The 23882-nt window shown below is 46.3% G+C and overlaps 1 protein-coding gene across 4 annotated transcripts in view; it reads right to left on the reverse strand.

Annotated features, from left to right (window-relative positions):
- Nucleotides 1–23882, reverse strand: part of ggt1b (gamma-glutamyltransferase 1b) — a 136500-nt gene that overhangs the window by 36715 nt on the left and 75903 nt on the right. The window lies entirely within an intron of this gene.

Here is a 23882-nt window from a genome sequence, read left to right on the forward strand (position 1 = left end):
TCTGACAAAAGGACGGCCATTTTGAGGGCCTGAACATGCCCGAAAACTCACCAAATTTGCTGAGCGCATCAGGTCTGGCGAAAAATTTGATATTTTATGGGTTTCAAATATAATGTTCCAAAATTGGCTCTCTAGCGCCACCTTGAAATTTAAAAAAAATTGGCCCCCGACACCAGTTTCACCTATCGTCACGAAACTTGGTGGAGACGTCTATCGTGACAGGACGGACTAAAAAGTCTCAAGAACCCATATTGGAAAACGAACAGGAAGTCGGCCATTTTGGATGGCGCCGGCCTTTTTCGGGCCAGAAGTTGGGGTCGTATCTCGACGAACTCCTCCTAGGGGGTTTGACCGAATGAGTCCGTTGTTGCATCAACGGACACTAGACGAATGGCCGACGTTAAATTGCGAAGGATTTTGGGATATTCCATACGATGTGGGCGTGGCACGCCCCCAAATTTTGCCATTTTTCATCTGTCCGGGCCTTGCACGCTGAGCGTAACTGTAGACGTGAATAACTTGACTCCACGTGGTCAGATCTTCATCATACTTGGTACATGTGATCATGGTCTCGCCCCGAAAGTCCCCGTAGGTCACTTCCTGATTTCGTCGCAGCGCCACCTATTGGCGACAGGCTAAAGGCGTGTCATCTACATGAGGCCTTTTCTGGCAGGAGATTCATCAGATGAACACCGAGGTCACAAGGTCACTGCCTGACAGCCTGGTGAAGCCTGTTGATGTACCATGATGCAGGAAAAGCGCACGTGGTGGGCGTGGCCTGGCGGCGAATGCTCAGGCCTCGCCGTTTACAAAGAAAGGGTCATCATTCGCCCGCAGAAGGTCGCATGTGCTTGAAAACTCATAAGGGGGGGCAGATTCCAAGCCTGAGGGCCCTGGTGGGGCCCCCATTTGAAACCAAGCCAAACTGACTCACTAGCGCCACCTACAACTTTTAAAATAATTATCCCTCGCCTCCCGTTGCACGTATGGGCATGATTTTCGGAGGAGACATCACTCGTGACAGGACGCACAAAAAAGTCTCAAGAACCCATGTTCTAAAACCAACAGGAAGTCCGCCATTTTAGGTGGCGGCGGCCATTTGGGGGAGGATGTAGGGGTCGTATCTCGACGAACTCCTCCTAGGGGGTTTGACCGAATGAGTCCGTTGTAGCATCAACGGACACTAGACGGACGGCCCACGTTAAATTGCGAAGGATTTTGGGCTGCTACTTAGGATGTGGGCGTGGCACGCCACCAAACTTTTACTTTAACCTTAACTTTTACCTTATCTGGCCCTGCCTGGTGTCTGGCCTTGCCTTGAAGCAATGTACATCAAAGTCAATACACAGTTTGACTGACAGACTGATGATGTCATTCGATGGACTATGATGTGTGTAAAGCACATTTGGTGGGCGTGGCCACGGCGAATGGTCAGCCTTCGCCATTGACCATCGAAGGCTCATATTTTGCCCGCAGAAGGTCACAGGCTGCTGAAATCTTACACGTAAGGTCAGAATCCAGGCCTGAGCGCCCTGGTGGTGCTCCCATGTGACACCAATCTAAATTGACACACTAGCGCCACCTAGAAGTTTCAATTCATTATCCCTCGCCACCCGTTGCACGTATCACTATGATTTTCGGTGGAGACGTCTATCATGACAGGACGCACCTAACGCTCCAGAACCCATGTTGAAAACACAGCGCCACCAACTGGTGGAAATGTATATCTGCCTAAACTTCCTTCCACATGGTCGGATCGTCTCCAAATTTTTTTGGGTGGGTTCGGTCACCCTCCAGTCTGTGACTGTGTGTGTATATAGATTCTATAGCGCCACCAACTGGTGGAAATGTATATCTGCCGCAACTTCCTGATTCATGGTCAGATTGTCTTGAAATTTTTTTTGGTGTGTCGGGTCAATCTCTGGTCTGTTATACTGTGTGTACATAGACTGTATAGCGCCACCAACTGGTGGAAATGTATATCACCTGTAACTTCCTTCCACATGGTCGGATCGTCTCCAAATTTTTTTGTGTGGGTTCGGTCACCCTACAGTCTGTGACTGTGTGTGTATATAGATTCTATAGCGCCACCAACTGGTGGAAATGTATATCTGCTGTAACTTCCTGATTCATGGTCAGATTGTCTTGAAATTTTTTTTGGTGTGTTGGGTCAATCTCTGGTCTGTTATACTGTGTGTACATAGACTCTATAGCGCCACAACTGGTGGAAATGTACATCAGCTGTAACTTCCTTCCACATGGTCGGATCTGCCCCAAATTTTTTCTGGTGGTTTGGGATACCCTCCAGTCTATGACTGGGTGTGTACATAGACTCTATAGCGCCACCAACTGGTGAAAATGTATATCTGCCGTCACTTCCTCCCACTTGGTCCGATCTGCCCAAATTTTTTTCTGGTGGTTTGGGGTACCCTCTGGTCTATGACAGTGTGTGTACATACACTATAGCGCCACCAACTGGTGGAAATGTATATCTGCCGTAACTTCCTTCCACATGGTCACATCGGCCCCAAATTTTTTCTGGTGGTTTGGGGTACCCTCTGGTCTATGACTGTGTGTGTACATAGACTGTATAGCGCCACCAACTGGTGGAAATGTATGTCTGCCGTAACTTTCTCCCACATGGTCGGATCTGCCCAAATTTTTTTCTGGTGGTTCAAGGTATCCTCTGGTCTATGACAGTGTGTGTACATATGCTATAGCGCCACCAACTGGTGAAAATGTATATCTTCCGTAACTTCCTTCCACATGGTCGGATCGGTACCAAATTTTTTCTGGTGGTTTGGGGTACCCTCTGGTCTATGACTGTGTGTGTACATAGACTTTATAGCGCCACCAACTGGCGGAAATGTATACAACCATAGCTTCCTTCCACATGGTCGGATCGTCTCTAAATTTTTTTTGGTCGGTCGGGTAACCCTCCACTCTTTGAATCTGGGTGTCCATAGACTCTATAGCGCCACCAACTGGTGGAAATGTATATTTGCCGTAACTTCCTCCCACATGGTCGGATCTGCCCGAATTTTTTTCCGGTGGTTCGGGGTACCCTCTGGTCTATGACAGTGTGTGTACATACGCTATAGCACCACCAACTGGTGGAAATGTATATCAGCCGTAACTTCCTTCCGCACGGTCGGATCGGCACCTAATTTTTTCTGGTGGTTCGGGGTACCCTCCGGTCCGTTACCGTGTGGGCGCATAGACTGTATAGCGCCACCCACAGGCGGAAACGTATATCCGCCGCAAGTACCTACCGCACGGTCCGATCGTCGCGGATTTTCTTATGGCGGTTCGGGGCGTCGGACGGGACGTGACCGCGCACCCGCCTCGCCGCCGGCGTCGCCCCCTCCTGGCGGAAAATTGCAAGTGCCGTAACTCCCTTACCGCTTATCCCATCGCCACAGTTTTTCGAACGGCGCGTCCGCGCGCCCGTCCGGACCCGCGCGCGCCCCCGACCCGCGCGTACCCCCGACCCGCGCGTACCCCCGACCGCGTCGGGGTGCTCGAGCCCGCTCATCACTGCTTGCAGTTTTAATTAGGGCTCGAGCACTGACCAGTGCGAAAGCCCTATTGTAATCGTAATGTTTATTATTAGGGCTCGAGCACTGACCAGTGCGAAAGCCCTATTGTAATCGTAATGTTTATTATTATTATTATTATTCTGACGAAATGACGGCCTTTTTGAGGGCCTGAACATGCCCGAAAACTCACCAAATTTGGCGAGCGCATCAGGTCTGGCGAAAAATTTGATATTTTATGGGTTTTAAATATAATGTTCTAAAATTGGCTCTCTAGCGCCACCTTGAATTTTAAAAAAAATTAGCCCCCGCCACCAGTTTCACCGATCGTCACGAAACTTGGTGGAGACGTCTATTGTGACAGGACGGACCAAAAAGTCTCAAGAACCCATATTGTAAAACGAACAGGAAGTCGGCCATTTTGGATGGCGTCGGCCTTTTTCGGGCCAGAAGTTGGGGTCGTATCTCGACGAACTCCTCCTAGGGGGTTTGACCAAATGAGTCCGTTGTTGCTTCAACGGACACTAGACGGATGGCCGACGTTAAATTGCGAAGGATTTTGGGATATTCCGTACGATGTGGGCGTGGCACGCCCCCAAATTTTGCCCTTTTTCATCTGTCCGGGTCTTGCACGCTGAGCGTAACTGTAGACGTGAATAACTTGGCTCCACGTGGTCAGATCTTCATCATACTTGGTACATGTGATCATGGCCCCGCCCCGAAGGTCCCCGTAGGTCACTTCCTGATTTCGTCGCAGCGCCACCTATTGGCGACAGGCTAAAGGCGTGTCATCTACATGAGGCCTTTTCTGGCAGGAGATTCATCAGATGAACACCGAGGTCACAAGGTCACTGCCTGACAGCCTGGTGAAGCCTGTTGATGGACCATGATGCAGGAAAATCGCACGTGGTGGGCGTGGCCTGGCGGCGAATGCTCAGGCCTCGCCGTTTACAAAGAAAGGGTCATCATTCGCCCGCAGAAGGTCGCATGTGCTTGAAAACTCATAAGGGGGGGCAGATTCCAGGCCTGAGGGCCATGGTGGGGCCCCCATTTGAAACCAAGCCAAATTGACTCACTAGCGCCACCTACAAGTATTAAAATAATTATCCCTCGCCTCCCGTTGCACGTATGGGCATGATTTTCGGAGGAGACATCACTCGTGACAGGACGCACAAAAAAGTCTCAAGAACCCATGTTCAAAAACCAACAGGAAGTCGGCCATTTTAGGTGGCGGTGGCCATTTGGGGGAGGATGTAGGGGTCGTATCTCGACGAACTCCTCCTAGGGGGTTTGACCGAATGAGTCCGTTGTAGCATCAACGGACACTAGACGGATGGCCCACGTTAAATTGCGAAGGATTTTGGGCTGCTACTTAGGATGTGGGCGTGGCACGCCACCAAACCTTTACTTTAACCTTAACTTTTACCTTATCTGGCCCTGCCTGGTGTCTGGCCTTGCCTTGAAGCAATGTACATCAAAGTCAATACACAGTTTGACTGACAGACTGATGATGTCAGTTGATGGACTGTGATGTGTGTAAAGCACATGTGGTGGGCGTGGCCACGGCGAATGGTCAGCCTTCGCCATTGACCATCGAAGGCTCATATTTCGCCCGCAGAAGGTCACAGGCTGCTGAAATCTTACACGTAAGGTCAGAATCCAGGCCTGAGCGCCCTGGTGGTGCTCCCATGTGACACCAATCTAAATTGACACACTAGCGCCACCTAGAAGTTTCAAATCATTATCCCTCGCCACCCGTTGCACGTATCACTATGATTTTCGGTGGAGACGTCTATCATGACAGGACGCACCTAACACTCCAGAACCCATGTTCAAAACACAGCGCCACCAACTGGTGGAAATGTACATCAGCTGTAACTTCCTTCCACATGGTCGGATCGGCCCCAAATTTTTTCTGGTGGTTTGGGGTACCCTCTGGTCTATGACTGTGTGTGTACATAGACTGTATAGCGCCACCAACTGGCGAAAATGTATATCTACCGTAACTTCCTTATGCATGGTCGGATCGTCTCCACATTTTTTTGGCTGGGTTGGGTCAATCTCTGGTCTGTTATACTGTGTGTACATAGACTCTAAAGCGCCACCAACTGGTGAAAATGTATATCTGCCGTAACTTCCTTACACATGGTCGGATCGGTCCCAAATTTTTTCTGGTGGTTTGGGGTACCCTCTGGTCTATTACTGTGTGTGTACATACACTCTATAGCGCCATCAACTGGCGGAAATGTATATAGCCATAGCTTCCTTCCACATGGTCGGATCGTCTCTAAATTTTTTTTGGTCGGTCGGGTCACCCACCACTCTTTGAATCTGCGTGTCCATAGACTCTATAGCGCCACCAACTGGTGGAAATGTATATTTGCCGTAACTTCCTCCCACATGGTCGGATCTGCCCAAATTTTTTTCTGGTGGTTCGGGGTACCCTCTGGTCTATGACAGTGTGTGTAACTCCCTTACCGCTTATCCGATCGCGGCAGTTTTTCGTACGGCGCGTCCGCACGCCTGTCCGGTACGCACGCGCCCCCGACCCGCGCGTACCCCCGACCCGCGCGTACCCCCGACCGCGTCGGGGTGCTCGAGCCCGCTCATCACTGCTTGCAGTTTTAATTATTATTATTATTCTGACGAAATGACGGCCTATTTGAGGGCCTGAACATGCCCGAAAACTCACCAAATTTGGCGAGCGCATCAGGTCTGGCGAAAAATTTGATATTTTATGGGTTTCAAATATAATGTCCCAAAATTGGCTCTCTAGCGCCACCTTGAATTTTAAAAAAAATTAGCCCCCGCCACCACTTTCACCGATCGTCACGAAACTTGGTGGAGACGTCTATCGTGACAGGACGGACCAAAAAGTCTCAAGAACCCATATTGGAAAACGAACAGGAAGTCGGCCATTTTGGATGGCGCCGGCCTTTTTCGGGCCAGAAGTTGGGGTCGTATCTCGACGAACTCCTCCTAGGGGGTTTGACCGAATGAGTCCGTTGTTGCATCAACGGACACTAGACGGATGGCCGACGTTAAATTGCGAAGGATTTTGGGATATTCCATACGATGTGGGCGTGGCACGCACCCAAATTTTGCCCTTTTTCATCTGTCCGGGCCTTGCACGCTGAGCGTAACTGTAGACGTGAATAACTTGGCTCCACGTGGTCAGATCTTCATCATACTTGGTACATGTGATCATGTTCCCGCCCCGAAGGTCCCCGTAGGTCACTTCCTGATTTCGTCGCAGCGCCACCTATTGGCGACAGACTAAAGGCGTGTCATCTACATGAGGCCTTTTCTGGCAGGAGATTCATCAGATGAACACCGAGGTCACAAGGTCACTGCCTGACAGCCTGGTGAAGCCTGTTGATGGACCATGATGCAGGAAAAGCGCACGTGGTGGGCGTGGCCTGGCGGCGAATGCTCAGGCCTCGCCGTTTACAAAGAAAGGATCATCATTCGCCCGCAGAAGGTCGCATGTGCTTGAAAACTCATAAGGGGGGGCAGATTCCAGGCCTGAGGGCCCTGCTGGGGCCCCCATTTGAAACCAAGCCAAATTGACTCACTAGCGCCACCTACAAGTTTTTAAATAATTATCCCTCGCCTCCCGTTGCACGTATGGGCATGATTTTCGGAGGAGACATCACTCGTGACAGGACGCACAAAAAAGTCTCAAGAACCCATGTTCAAAAACCAACAGGAAGTCGGCCATTTTAGGTGGCGGCGGCCATTTGGGGGAGGATGTAGGGGTCGTATCTCGACGAACTCCTCCTAGGGGGTTTGACCGAATGAGTCCGTTGTAGCATCAACGGACACTAGACGGATGGCCCACGTTAAATTGCTAAGGATTTTGGGCTGCTACTTAGGATGTGGGCGTGGCACGCCACCAAACTTTTACTTTAACCTTAACTTTTACCTTATCTGGCCCTGCCTGGTGTCTGGCCTTGCCTTGAAGCAATGTACATCAAAGTCAATACACAGTTTGACTGACAGACTGATGATGTCAGTTGATGGACTGTGATGTGTGTAAAGCACATGTGGTGGGCGTGGCCACGGCGAATGGTCAGCCTTCGCCATTGACCATCGAAGGCTCATATTTTGCCCGCAGAAGGTCACAGGCTGCTGAAATCTTACACATAAGGTCAGAATCCAGGCCTGAGCGCCCTGGTGGTGCTCCCATGTGACACCAATCTAAATTGACACACTAGCGCCACCTAGAAGTTTCAATTCATTATCCCTCGCCACCCGTTGCACGTATCACTATGATTTTCGGTGGAGACGTCTATCATGACAGGACGCACCTAACCCTCCAGAACCCATGTTCAAAACACAGCACCACCAACTGGTGGAAATGTATATATGCCGTAACTTCCTGATTCATGGTCAGATTGTCTTGAAATTTTTTTTGGTGTGTTGGGTCAATCTCTGGTCTGTTATACTGTGTGTACATAGACTCTATAGCGCCACCAACTGGTGGAAATGTATATCAGCCGTATCTTCCTTCCACATGGTCGGATCGGTCCCAAATTTTTTTTGCTGGGTTGGGTCACCCTCCACTCTGTGACTGTGTGTGTACATAGACTCTATAGCGCCACCAACTGGTGAAAATGTAAATCTGCCGTAACTTCCTTCCACATGGTCGGATCGGTCCCAATTTTTTTCTGGTGGTTTGGGGTACCCTCTGGTCTATAACTGTGTGTATACATAGACTCTATAGCGCCACCAACTGGCGGAAATGTATATAGCCATAGCTTCCTTCCACATGGTCGGATTGTCTCTAAATTTTTTTTGGTCGGTCGGGTCACCCACCACTCTTTGAATCAGCGTGTCCATAGACTCTATAGCGCCACCAACTGGTGGAAATGTATATCAGCTGTAACTTCCTTCCACATGGTCGGATCGTCTCCAAATTTTTTTGGGTGGGTTCGGTCACCCTCCAGTCTGTGACTGTGTGTGTATATAGACTCAATAGCGCCACAACTGGTGGAAATGTATATCTGCCGTAACTTCCTCCCACTTGGTCCGATCTGCCCAAATTTTTTTCTGGTGGTTTGGGGTACCCTCTGGTCTATGACAGTGTGTGTGCATACACTATAGCGCCACCAACTGGTGGAAATGTATATCAGCTGTAACTTCTTTCCACATGGTCGCATCGGCCCCAAATTTTTTCTGGTGGTTTGGGGTACCCTCTGGTCTATGACTGTGTGTGTACATAGACTGTATAGCGCCACCAACTGGTGGAAATGTATATCTGCCGTAACTTCCTCCCACATGGTCGGATCTGCCCGAATTTTTTTCCGGCGGTTCGGGGTACCCTCTGGTCTATGACAGTGTGTGTACATACGCTATAGCGCCACCAACTGGTGGAAATGTATATCAGCCGTAACTTCCTTCCACATGGTCGGATCGTCTCCAAATTTTTTTGGGTGGGTTCGGTCACCCTCCAGTCTGTGACTGTGTGTGTATATAGATTCTATAGCGCCACCAACTGGTGGAAATGTATATCTGCCGTAACTTCCTGATTCATGGTCAGATTGTCTTGAAATTTTTTTTGGTGTGTTGGGTCAATCTCTGGTCTGTTATACTGTGTGTACATAGACTGTATATCGCCACCAACTGGTGGAAATGTATATCAGCTGTAACTTCCTTCCACATGGTCGGATCGGCCCCAAATTTTTTCTGGTGGTTTGGGGTACCCTCTGGTCTATGACTGTGTGTGTACGTAGACTATATAGCGCCACCAACTGGTGAAAATGTATATCTGCCGTAACTTCCTTCCACATGGTCGGATCGGTCCCAAATTTTTTCTGGTGGTTTGGGGTACCCTCTGGTCTATGACTCTTTGTGTACATAGACTCTATAGCGCCATCAACTGGTGGAAATGTATATAGCCGTAACTTCCTTCCACATGGTCGGATCGTCTCTAAAATTTTTTTGGGTCGGTCGGGTCACCCTCCACTCTTTGAATCTGCGTCTCCATAGACTCTATAGCGCCACCAACTGGTGGAAATGTATATCAGCTGTAACTTCCTTCCACATGGTCGGATCGGTCCCAAATTTTTTTTGCTGGGTTAGGTCACCCTCCACTCTGTGACTGGGTGTGTACATAGACTCTATAGCGCCACCAACTGGTGAAAATGTATATCTTCCGTGACTTCCTTCCACATAGTCGGATCGGTCCCAAATTTTTTCTGGTGGTTTGGGGTACCCTCTGGTCTATGACTGTGTGTGTACATAGACTCTATAGCGCCACCAACTGGTCCGAACACGCGCGCGCCCCCGACCCGCGCGTACCCCCGACCCGCGCGTAGCCCCGACCGCGTCGGGGTGCTCGAGCCCGCTCATCACTGCTTGCAGTTTTAATTATTATTATTATTATTATTCTGCCGATTCGACGGCCATTTTGAGGGCCTGAACATGCCCGAAAACTCACCAAATTTTGCAAGCGCGTCAGGTCTGCCGAAAATTGCGATCTGGTGGGGGTCCCGAAAACAATGTTCCAAAATTGACTCTCTAGCGCCACCTTTTATTTTTGAAAAAATTGGCCCCCGACACCAGTTTCACCTATCGTCACGAAACTTTGTGGAGACGTCTATCGTGACAGGACGGACCAAAAAGTCTCAAGAACCCATATTGTAAAACGAACAGGAAGTCGGCCATTTTGGATGGCAGCGGCCTTTTTCGGGCCAGAAGTTGGGGTCGTATCTCGACGAACTCCTCCTAGGGGGTTTGACCGAATGAGTCCGTTGTTGCATCAACGGACACTAGACGGATGGCCCGCGTTAAATTGCGAAGGATTTTGGGATATTCCGTACGATGTGGGCGTGGCACGCCCCCAAATTTTGCCCTTTTTCATCTGCCCGGGCCTTGCACGCTGAGCGTAACTGTAGACGTGAATAACTTGGCTCCACGTGGTCAGATCTTCATCATACTTGGTACATGTGATCATGGCCCCGCCCCGAAGGCCCCCGTAGGTCACTTCCTGATTTTGTCGCAGCGCCACCTATTGGCGACAGGCTAAAGGCGTGTCATCTACATGAGGCCTTTTCTGGCAGGAGATTCATCAGATGAACACCGAGGTCACAAGGTCACTGCCTGACAGCCTGGTGAAGCCTGTTGATGGACCATGATGCAGGAAAAGCGCACGTGGTGGGCGTGGCCTGGCGGCGAATGCTCAGGCCTCGCCGTTTACAAAGAAAGGGTCATCATTCGCCCGCAGAAGGTCGCATGTGCTTGAAAACTCATAAGGGGGGGCAGATTCCAGGCCTGAGGGCCCTGGTGGGGCCTCCATTTGAAACCAAGCCAAATTGACTCACTAGCGCCACCTACAAGTTTTAAAATAATTATCCCTCGCCTCCCGTTGCACGTATGGGCATGATTTTCGGAGGAGACATCACTCGTGACAGGACGCACAAAAAAGTCTCAAGAACCCATGTTCAAAAACCAACAGGAAGTCGGCCATTTTAGGTGGCGGCGGCCATTTGGGGGAGGATGTAGGGGTCGTATCTCGACGAACTCCTCCTAGGGGGTTTGACCGAATGAGTCCGTTGTAGCATCAACGGACACTAGACGGATGGCCCACGTTAAATTGCGAAGGATTTTGGGCTGCTACTTAGGATGTGGGCGTGGCACGCCACCAAACCTTTGCTTTAACCTTAACTTTTACCTTATCTGGCCCTGCCTGGTGTCTGGCCTTGCCTTGAAGCAATGTACATCAAAGTCAATACACAGTTTGACTGACAGACTGATGATGTCAGTTGATGGACTGTGATGTGTGTAAAGCACATGTGGTGGGCGTGGCCACGGCGAATGGTCAGCCTTCGCCATTGACCATCGAAGGCTCATATTTTGCCCGCAGAAGATTCTAGATTCTATAGCGCCACCAACTGGTGGAAATGTATATCTGCTGTAACTTCCTGATTCATGGTCAGATTGTCTTGAAATTTTTTTTGGTGTGTTGGGTCAATCTCTGGTCTGTTATACTGTGTGTACATAGACTCTATAGCGCCACAACTGGTGGAAATGTATATCAGCTGTAACTTCCTTCTACATGGTCGGATCTGCCCCAAATTTTTTCTGGTGGTTTGGGGTACCCTCTGGTCTATGACTGTGTGTGTACATACACTATAGCGCCACCAACTGGTGGAAATGTATATAGCCGTAACTTCCTTCCACATGGTCGGATCGTCTCTAAATTTTTTTTTGGTCGGTCGGGTCACCCTCCACTCTTTGAATCTGCGTGTCCATAGACTCTATAGCGCCACCAACTGGTGAAAATGTATATCTGCCGTAACTTCCTCCCACATGGTCGGATCTGCCCGAATTTTTTTCTGGCGGTTTGGGGTACCCTCTGGTCTATGACAGTGTGTGTACATACGCTATAGCGCCACCAACTGGTGGAAATGTATATCAGCCGTAACTTCCTTCCGCACGGTCGGATCCGCACCCAATTTTTTCTGGCGGTTCGGGGTACCCTCCGGTCCGTTACCGTGTGGGCGCATAGACTGTATAGCGTCACCCACAGGCGGAAACGTATATCCGCCGCAAGTACCTACCGCACGGTCCGATGGTCGCAAATTTTTTTATGGCGGTTCGGGGCGCCGGACGGGACGTGACCGCGCACCCGCCTCGCCGCCGGCGTCGCCCCCTCCTGGCGGAAAATTGCAAGTGCCGTAACTCCCTTACCGCTTATCCCATCGCCGCGGTTTTTCTTCCGGCGCGTCCGCGCGCCCGTCCGAACACGCGCGCGCCCCCGACCCGCGCGTACCCCCGACCGCGTCGGGGTGCTCGAGCCCGCTCATCACTGCTTGCAGTTTTAATTCCTTGTGGTGTTTACCAATTTTTATTATGGACTGGCCCAGTAGCCAGCCCATAGACTGCTACTTGCAGTAGCAGTCTATGGGCTGGCTACTGAGCCAGCCCATATTGTTATTGCTGTTTAGTTATAATTATTATGGACTGGCCCAGTAGCCAGCCCATAGACTGCTACTTGCAGTAGCAGTCTATGGGCTGGCTACTGAGCCAGCCCATATTGTTATTCCTTGTGGTGTTTACCAATTTTTATTATGGACTGGCTCAGTAGCCAGCCCATAGACTGCTACTTGCAGTAGCAGTCTATGGGCTGGCTACTGAGCCAGCCCATATTGTTATTGCTGTTTAGTTATTATTATGGACTGGCTCAGTAGCCAGCCCATAGACTGCTACTTGCAGTAGCAGTCTATGGGCTGGCTACTGAGCCAGCCCATATTGTTATTCCTTGTGCGTTTAGTTATTATTATATCTTAATCTTCCCTTTTTTGCGCGCGTAATGCGGCCAAAACCGCAAGAAGGACCCCCACACATGTTACACCGTCGGAATCGTGACGCTCGGGACTACAGCGGTATTTATTTTTTGGAACGTTTTGTGTAACCATGGCGACGCTATTAACCGAAACGTTCAAAAATGGGCCAGTTGATTAGGTACAGAATTCTATTTTTAGAACAGCCGCATTCCAGAGAAAACGAGAATTTACAGACATTTCACAGCCTTGTAGCTCAGCCATACGGCCACGTAGAAATGTGGTTGATGGCTCATTTTTTAGATAAACTTCTGAACTCTCTCTGTGGCTAAATGCTAATTGTTAGCATGTTAGCATGTTAGCATTTAAGCTAATTTACTCATGTTTAAAGGCAAATACACCCATGGCATGATGCAGGGAGGTTCTAGGACTACCTTGGCAGTTTCTAAACTTGAGGCTCTCTTGCTAGGTGCTAGCATGGACCCGTTAGCATGTTAGCATTTAAGCTAATTTTCTCACGTTTAAAGGCAATTGCACACATGGCATGATGTAGGGAGGTTATAGGACAACCTTGGCACTTTCTAAACTTGAGGCTCTCTTGCTAGGTGCTAGCATAATGATTGTTAGCATGTTAGCATTTGAGCTAATTTACTCACGTTTAAAGGCAAATACACACATGACATGATGTGGGGAGGTTATAGGACAACCTTGGTAGTTTCTAAACTTGAGGCTGTCTTGCTATGTGGTAGCATGTTAGCCGTTAGCATGTTAGCATTTAAGCTAATTTACTCACGTCTAAAGGCAAATACACACATGGCATGATGTAGGGAGGTTATAGGACAACCTTGGCACTTTCTAAACTTGAGGCTCTCTTGCTAGGTGCTAGCATGATGACTGTTAGCATGTTAGCATTTAAGCTAATTTGCTCATGTTTAAAGGCAAATACACACATGCATGATGCAGGGACGTCATAGGACATCCATGGCAGTTTCTAAACTTGAGGCTGTCATGCTAGGTGCTAGCATGTTAGCCGTTAGCATGTTAGCATTTAAGCTAATTTACTCATGTCTAAAGGCAAATACACATATGGCATGATGTAGGGAGGTTATAGGACAAACTTGGCACTTTCTAAACTTGAGGCTCTCTTGCTAGGTGCTAGCATAATGATTGTTAGCATGTTAGCATTTAAGCTAATTTACTCACGTTTAAAGGCAAATACACACATGGCATGATGTAGGGAGGTGATAGGACAACCTTGGCACTTTCTAAACTTGGGACTTTCTTGCTAGGTGCTAGCATGATGACTGTTAGCATGTTAGCATTTAAGCTAATTTGCTCACGTTTAAAGGCAAATACACACATGCATGATGCAGGGACGTCATAGGACATCCTTGGCAGTTTCTAAACTTAAGGCTGTCTTGCTACGTGCTAGCATGTTAGCATTTAAGCTAATTTACTCATGTCTAAAGGCAAATACACACATGGCATGATGTAGGGAGGTTATAGGACAACCTTGGCACTTTCTAAACTTGAGGCTCTCTTGCTAGGTGCTAGCATAATGATTGTTAGCATGTTAGCATTTGAGCTAATTTACTCACGTTTAAAGGCAAATACACACATGACATGATGTGGGGAGGTTATAGGACAACCTTGGTAGTTTCTAAACTTGAGGCTGTCTTGCTAAGTGCTAGCATGTTAGCCGTTAGCATGTTAGCATTTAAGCTAATTTACTCACGTCTAAAGGCAAATACACACATGGCATGATGTAGGGAGGTTATAGGACAACCTTGGCACTTTCTAAACTTGAGGCTCTCTTGCTAGGTGCTAGCATGATGACTGTTAGCATGTTAGCATTTAAGCTAATTTGCTCATGTTTAAAGGCAAATACACACATGCATGATGCAGGGACGTCATGGCTACTGAGCCAGCCCATATTGTTATTGCTGTTTAGTTATAATTATTTTTATTCTTATATCTTAATCTTCCACTTTTTGCGCGCGTAATGCGGCCGAAACCACATGAAGGACCCCCACATATGGTACACCGCCGGAATCGTGACGCTCGGGACTACAGCGGTATTTATTTTTTGGAACGTTTCGTGTAACCATGGCGACGGTATTCGCGATAGAAAAAAAAATCGGCCACTATATTAGGGACACCCCAGTTCTATTTTTAGAACAGCTCATGCCAGTGAAAGAAACGAAAATTTACAGACTTTTCATAGCCTTGTAGATCAGCCATACAGCCACGTAGAAACGTGATTGATGGCTCATTTTTTAGATAAACTTCTGAACTCTCTCTGTGGCTAAATGCTAATTGCTAGCATGTTAGCATGTTAGCATTGAAGCTAATTTACTCATGTCTAAAGGCAAATACACACATGGCATGATGCAGGGAGGTCATAGGACAACCTTGGCAGTTTCTAAACTTGAGGCTCTCTTGCTAGGTGCTAGCATGTTAGCCGTTAGCATGTTAGCATTTAAGCTAATTTACTCATGTCTAAAGGCAAATACACACATTGCATGATGTAGGGAGGTTATAGGACAACCTTGGCACTTTCTAAACTTGAGGCTCTCTTGCTAGGTGCTAGCATGATAACTGTTAGCATGTTAGCATTTAAGCTAATTTACTCACGTTTAAAGGCAAATACACTCATGGCATGATATAGGGAGGTTATAGGACAACCTTGGCACTTTCTAAACTTGAAACCCTCTTGCTAGGTGCTAACATGGTAGCCGTTAGCATGTTAGCATCTAAGCTAATTTACTCATGTCTAAAGGCAAATACACACATGGCATGATGTAGGGAGGTTATAGGACAACCTTGGCACTTTCTCAACTTGATGCTCTCTTGCTAGGTGCTAGCATGGTAGCCGTTAGCATGTTAGCATTTAAGCTAATTTACTCATGTCTTCAGGCAAATACACATATGGCATGATGTAGGGAGGTTATAGGACAACCTTGGCACTTTCTCAACTTGATGCTTTCTTGCTAGGTGCGAGCATGGTAGCCGTTAGCATGTTATCATTTAAGCTAATTTACTCATGTCTTCAGGCAACTACACATATGGCATGATGTAGGGAGGTTATAGGACAACCTTGGGCACTTTCTAAACGTGAGGCTCTCTTGCTAGGTGCTAGCATAATGATTGATAGCATGTTAGCATTTAAGCTAATTTACTCACGTTTAAAGGCAAATACACACATGGCATGATATTGGGAGGTTGAAGGACAACCTTGGCACTTTGTAAACTTGAAACCCTCTTGCTAGGTGCTAGCATGGTAGCCGTTAGCATGTTAGCATTTAAGCTAATTTACTCATGTCTAAAGGCAAATACACACATGGCATGATGTAGGGAGGTTATAGGACAACCTTGGCACTTTCTAAACTTGAGGCTCTCTTGCTAGGTGCTAGCATGACGACTGTTAGCATGTTAGCATTTAAGCTACTTTGCTCATGTTTAAAGGCAAATACACACATGCATGATGCGGGGACGTTATAGGACATCCTTGGCACTTTCTGACCTTGAGGCTCTCTTGCTAGGTGCTAGCATAATGACTGTTAGCATGTTAGCATTTAAGCTAATTTGCTCACGTTTAAAGGCAAATACAAACATGGCATGATGTAGGGAGGTTATAGGACAACCTTAGCAGTTTCTAAACTTGAGGCTCTCTTGCTAGGTGCTAGCATGGACCTGTTAGCATGTTAGCATTTAAGCTAATTTACTCACGTTTAAAGGCAATTGCACACATGGCATGATGTAGGGAGGTTATAGGACAACCTTAGCAGTTTCTAAACTTGAGGCTCTCTTGCTAGGTGCTAGCATGGTAGCCGTTAGCATGTTAGCATTTAAGCTAATTTACTCATGTCTAAAGGCAAATACACATATGGCATGGTGTAGGGAGGTTATAGGACAACCTTGGCACTTTCTAAACTTGAGGCTCTCTTGCTAGGTGCTAGCATAATGATTGTTAGCATGTTAGCATTTAAGCTAATTTACTCACGTTTAAAGGCAAATACACACATGAAATGATGCAGGGACGTTATAGGACATCCTTGGCACTTTCTAAACTTGAGTCTCTCTTGCTAGGTGCTAGCATAATGACTGTTAGCATGTTAGCATTTAAGCTAATTTACTCACGTTTAAAGGCAAATACACACATGGCATGATATAGGGAGGTTATAGGACAACCTTGGCACTTTCTAAACTAGATGCTCTCTTGCTAGGTGCTGGCACGGTAGCCGTTAGCATGTTAGCATTTAAGCTAATTTACTCATGTCTTCAGGCAAATACACACATGGCATGATGTAGGGAGGTTATAGGACAACCTTGGCACTTTCTAAACTTGGGACTCTCTTGCTAGGTGCTAGCATGGTAGCCGTTAGCATGTTAGCACTTAAGCTAATTTACTCATATTTAAAGGCAAATACACACATGGCATTATGTAGGGAGGTTATAGGACAACCTTGGCACTTTCTCAACTTGATTCTCTCTTGCTAGGTGCTAGCATGGTAGCCGTTAGCTTGTTAGCATTTAAGCTAATTTACTCATGTCTTCAGGCAAATACACATATGGCATGGTGTAGGGAGGTTATAGGACAACCTTGGCACTTTTTAAACTTGAGGCTCTCTTGCTAGGTGCTAGCATAATGATTGTTAGCATGTTAGCATTTGAGCTAATTTACTCACGTTTAAAGGCAAATACACACATGACATGATGTGGGGAGGTTATAGGACAACCTTGGCACTTTCTCAACTTGATGCTCTCTTGCTAGGTGCTAGCATGGTAGCCGTTAGCATGATAACATTTAAGCTAATTTACTCATGTCTTAAGGCAAATACACACATGGCATGATGTAGGGAGGTGATAGGACAACCTTGGCACTTTCTAAACTTGAGGCTCTCTTGCTAGGTGCTAGCATAATGATTGTTAGCATGTTAGCATTTAAGCTAATTTACTCACGTTTAAAGGCAAATACACACATGGCATGATGTAGGGAGGTGATAGGACAACCTTGGCACTTTCTAAACTTGGGACTCTCTTGCTAGGTGCTAGCATGATGACTGTTAGCATGTTAGCATTTAAGCTAATTTGCTCACCTTTAAAGGCAAATACACACATGCATGATGCAGGGACGTCATAGGACATCCTTGGCAGTTTCTAAACTTAAGGCTGTCTTGCTAGGTGCTAGCATGTTAGCATTTAAGCTAATTTACTCATGTCTAAAGGCAAATACACACATGGCATGATGTAGGGAGGTTATAGGACAACCTTGGCACTTTCTAAACTTGAGGCTCTCTTGCTAGGTGCTAGCATAATGATTGTTAGCATGTTAGCATTTAAGCTAATTTACTCAAGTTTAAAGGCAATTACACACTTGGCATGATGTGGGGACACTATGGGACTGCATCAACCTTTTCCGTACTTGAGGCTTTCTTGCTAGGTGCTACCGCGGTAGCCGTTGGCCCACCCGGCCCGAGGTTCACAGCACAGGTGGCCAGTCCATCAAAATTTCCGCGGGAATTTTCTAGTTATTCTTATATCTTAATCTTCCACTTTTTTTGCGCGTAATGCGGCCAAAACCGCAAGAAGGACCCCCACACATGTTACACCGTCGGAATCGTGACGCTCGGGACTACAGCGGTATTTATTTTTTGGAACGTTTTGTGTAACCATGGCGACGCTATTAACCGAAACGTTCAAAAATGGGCCAGTTGATTAGGTACAGAATTCTATTTTTAGAACAGCCGCATTCCAGAGAAAACGAGAATTTACAGACATTTCACAGCCTTGTAGCTCAGCCATACGGCCACGTAGAAACGTGGTTGATGGCTCATTTTTTAGATAAACTTCTGAACTCTCTCTGTGGCTAAATGCTAATTGTTAGCATGTTAGCATGTTAGCATTTAAGCTAATTTACTCATGTTTAAAGGCAAATACACCCATTGCATGATGCAGGGAGGTTCTAGGACAACCTTGGCAGTTTCTAAACTTGATGCTCTCTTGCTAGGTGCTAGCATGGACCCGTTAGCATGTTAGCATTTAAGCTAATTTACTCATGTCTAAATGAAAATACACACATGGCATGGTGTAGGGAGGTTATAGGACAACCTTGGCGCTTTCTAAACTTGAGGCTCTCTTGCTAGGTGCTAGCATGATAACTGTTAGCATGTTAGCATCTAAGCTAATTTACTCACATTTAAAGGCAAATACACACATGGCATGATATAGGGAGGTTATAGGACAACCTTGGCACTTTGTAAACTTGAAACCCTCTTGCTAGGTGCTAGCATGGTAGCCGTTAGCATGTTAGCATTTAAGCTAATTTACTCATGTCTAAAGGCAAATACACACATGGCATGATGTAGGGAGGTTGTAGGACAACCTTGGCACTTTCTAAACTTGATGCTCTCTTGCTAGGTGCTAGCATGGTAGCCGTTAGCATGTTAGCATTTGAGCTAATTTACTCATGTCTTCAGGCAAATACACACATGGCATGGTGTAGGGAGGTTATAGGACAACCTTGGCACTTTCTCAACTTGATGCTCTCTTGCTAGGTGCTAGCATGGTAGCCGTTAGCATGTTAGCATTTAAGCTAATTTACTCATGTCTTCAGGCAAATACACATATGGCATGGTGTAGGGAGGTTATAGGACAACCTTGGCACTTTCTAAACTTGAGGCTCTCTTGCTAGGTGCTAGCATAATGATTGTTAGCATGTTAGCATTTAAGCTAATTTACTCATGTTTAAAGGCAAATACACACATGACATGATGTGGGGAGGTTGTCGGACAACCTTGGCACTTTCTCAACTTGATGCTCTCTTGCTAGGTGCTAGCATGGTAGCCGTTAGCATGTTAGCATTTAAGCTAATTTACTCATGTCTAAAGGCAAATACACACATGGCATGATGTAGGGAGGATATAGGACAACCTTGGCACTTTCTAAACTTGAGGCTCTCTTGCTAGGTGCTAGCATAATGATTGTTAGCATGTTAGCATTTAAGCTAATTTACTCATGTTTAAAGGCAAATACACACATGGCATGATGTAGGGAGGTGATAGGACAACCTTGGCACTTTCTAAACTTGGGACTCTCTTGCTAGGTGCTAGCATGATGACTGTTAGCATGTTAGCATTTAAGCTAATTTGCTCACGTTTAAAGGCAAATACACACATGCATGATGCAGGGACGTCATAGGACATCCTTGGCAGTTTCTAAACTTAAGGCTGTCTTGCTAGGTGCTAGCATGTTAGCATTTAAGCTAATTTACTCATGTCTAAAGGCAAATACACACATGGCATGATATAGGGAGGTTATAGGACAACCTTGGCACTTTTTTAACTTGAGGCTCTCTTGCTAGGTGCTAGCATGATAACTGTTAGCATGTTAGCATTTAAGCTAATTTACTCACATTTAAAGGCAAATACACACATGGCATGATGTAGGGAGGTTATAGGACAACCTTGGCACTTTCTAAACTTGAGGCTCTCTTGCTAGGTGCTAGCATAATGATTGTTAGCATGTTAGCATTTAAGCTAATTTACTCAAGTTTAAAGGCAATTACACACTTGGCATGATGTGGGGACACTATTGGACTGCATCAACTTTTTCCGTACTTGAGGCTTTCTTGCTAGGTGCTACCACGGTAGCCGTTGGCCCACCGGGCCCGAGGTTCACAGCACAGGTGGCCAGTCCATCAAAATTTCCGCGGGAATTTTCTAGTTATGGACTGGCCCAGTAGCCAGCCCATAGACTGCTACTTGCAGTAGCAGTCTATGGGCTGGCTACTGAGCCAGCCCATATTGTTATTCCTTGTGGTGTTTACCAATTTTTATTATTCTTATATCTTAATCTTCCACTTTTTTTGCGCGTAATGCGGCCAAAACCGCAAGAAGGACCCCCACACATGTTACACCGTCGGAATCGTGACGCTCGGGACTACAGCGGTATTTATTTTTTGGAACGTTTTGTGTAACCATGGCGACGCTATTAACCGAAACGTTCAAAAATGGGCCAGTTGATTAGGTACAGAATTCTATTTTTAGAACAGCCGCATTCCAGAGAAAACGAGAATTTACAGACATTTCACAGCCTTGTAGCTCAGCCATACGGCCACGTAGAAACGTGGTTGATGGCTCATTTTTTAGATAAACTTCTGAACTCTCTCTGTGGCTAAATGCTAATTGTTAGCATGTTAGCATGTTAGCATTTAAGCTAATTTACTCATGTTTAAAGGCAAATACACCCATTGCATGATGCAGGGAGGTTCTAGGACAACCTTGGCAGTTTCTAAACTTGATGCTCTCTTGCTAGGTGCTAGCATGGACCCGTTAGCATGTTAGCATTTAAGCTAATTTACTCATGTCTAAATGAAAATACACACATGGCATGGTGTAGGGAGGTTATAGGACAACCTTGGCGCTTTCTAAACTTGAGGCTCTCTTGCTAGGTGCTAGCATGATAACTGTTAGCATGTTAGCATCTAAGCTAATTTACTCACGTTTAAAGGCAAATACACACATGGCATGATATAGGGAGGTTATAGGACAACCTTGGCACTTTGTAAACTTGAAACCCTCTTGCTAGGTGCTAGCATGGTAGCCGTTAGCATGTTAGCATTTAAGCTAATTTACTCATGTCTAAAGGCAAATACACACATGGCATGATGTAGGGAGGTTGTAGGACAACCTTGGCACTTTCTAAACTTGATGCTCTCTTGCTAGGTGCTAGCATGGTAGCCGTTAGCATGTTAGCATTTGAGCTAATTTACTCATGTCTTCAGGCAAATACACACATGGCATGGTGTAGGGAGGTTATAGGACAACCTTGGCGCTTTCTAAACTTGAGGCTCTCTTGCTAGGTGCTAGCATGATAACTGTTAGCATGTTAGCATCTAAGCTAATTCACTCACGTTTAAAGGCAAATACACACATGGCATGATATAGGGAGGTTATAGGACAACCTTGGCACTTTGTAAACTTGAAACCCTCTTGCTAGGTGCTAGCATGGTAGCCGTTAGCATGTTAGCATTTAAGCTAATTTACTCATGTCTAAAGGCAAATACACACATGGCATGATGTAGGGAGGTTATAGGACAACCTTGGCACTTTCTCAACTTGATGCTCTCTTGCTAGGTGCTAGCATGGTAGCCGTTAGCATGTTAGCATTTAAGCTAATTTACTCATGTCTTCAGGCAAATACACATATGGCATGGTGTAGGGAGGTTATAGGACAACCTTGGCACTTTCTAAACTTGAGGCTCTCTTGCTAGGTGCTAGCATAATGATTGTTAGCATGTTAGCATTTAAGCTAATTTACTCATGTTTAAAGGCAAATACACACATGACATGATGTGGGGAGGTTGTCGGACAACCTTGGCACTTTCTCAACTTGATGCTCTCTTGCTAGGTGCTAGCATGGTAGCCGTTAGCATGTTAGCATTTAAGCTAATTTACTCATGTCTAAAGGCAAATACACACATGGCATGATGTAGGGAGGATATAGGACAACCTTGGCACTTTCTAAACTTGAGGCTCTCTTGCTAGGTGCTAGCATAATGATTGTTAGCATGTTAGCATTTAAGCTAATTTACTCATGTTTAAAGGCAAATACACACATGGCATGATGTAGGGAGGTGATAGGACAACCTTGGCACTTTCTAAACTTGGGACTCTCTTGCTAGGTGCTAGCATGATGACTGTTAGCATGTTAGCATTTAAGCTAATTTGCTCACGTTTAAAGGCAAATACACACATGCATGATGCAGGGACGTCATAGGACATCCTTGGCAGTTTCTAAACTTAAGGCTGTCTTGCTAGGTGCTAGCATGTTAGCATTTAAGCTAATTTACTCATGTCTAAAGGCAAATACACACATGGCATGATATAGGGAGGTTATAGGACAACCTTGGCACTTTTTTAACTTGAGGCTCTCTTGCTAGGTGCTAGCATGATAACTGTTAGCATGTTAGCATTTAAGCTAATTTACTCACATTTAAAGGCAAATACACACATGGCATGATGTAGGGAGGTTATAGGACAACCTTGGCACTTTCTAAACTTGAGGCTCTCTTGCTAGGTGCTAGCATAATGATTGTTAGCATGTTAGCATTTAAGCTAATTTACTCAAGTTTAAAGGCAATTACACACTTGGCATGATGTGGGGACACTATTGGACTGCATCAACTTTTTCCGTACTTGAGGCTTTCTTGCTAGGTGCTACCACGGTAGCCGTTGGCACACCGGGCCCGAGGTTCACAGCACAGGTGGCCAGTCCATCAAAATTTCCGCGGGAATTTTCTAGTTATGGACTGGCCCAGTAGCCAGCCCATAGACTGCTACTTGCAGTAGCAGTCTATGGGCTGGCTACTGAGCCAGCCCATATTGTTATTGTTGTTTAGCTATTATTATTATTCTTATATCTTAATCTTCCCACTTTTGTGCGCGTAATGCGGCCAAAACCGCAGGAAGGATCCCCACACATGTTACACCGCCGGAAACGTGGCACTCGGGACTACAGCGGTATTTATTTTTTGGAACGTTTTGTGTAACCATGGCGACGCTATTCGCGTTTGAAAAACGCAAAAATCAATGGTTCAAAAAATTAGGGACATTTGGGCTATTTTTAGAACAGCTCATGCCAGTGAAAAGAATGAGAATTTACAGACTTTTCACAGCCTTGTAGCTCAGCCATACGGCCACGTAGAAACGTGGTTGATGGCTCATTTTTTAGATAAACTTCTGAACTCTCTCTGTGGCTAAATGCTAATTGCTAGCATGTTAGCATGTTAGCATTTAAGCTAATTTACTCATGTTTAAAGGCAAATACCCCCATGGCATGATGCAGGGAGGTTCTAGGACAACCTTGGCAGTTTCTAAACTTGAGGCTCTCTTGCTAGGTGCTAGCATGGACCCGTTAGCATGTTAGCATTTAAGCTAATTTACTCACGTTTAAAGGCAATTGCACACATGACATGATGTAGGGAGGTTATAGGACAACCTTAGCAGTTTCTAAACTTGAGGCTCTCTTGCTAGGTGCTAGCATGGTAGCCGTTAGC

The sequence above is a fragment of the Doryrhamphus excisus genome, chromosome 2 (genome assembly GCF_030265055.1).
Source record: "Doryrhamphus excisus isolate RoL2022-K1 chromosome 2, RoL_Dexc_1.0, whole genome shotgun sequence".
In the NCBI taxonomy this organism is placed as follows: domain Eukaryota; kingdom Metazoa; phylum Chordata; class Actinopteri; order Syngnathiformes; family Syngnathidae; genus Doryrhamphus; species Doryrhamphus excisus.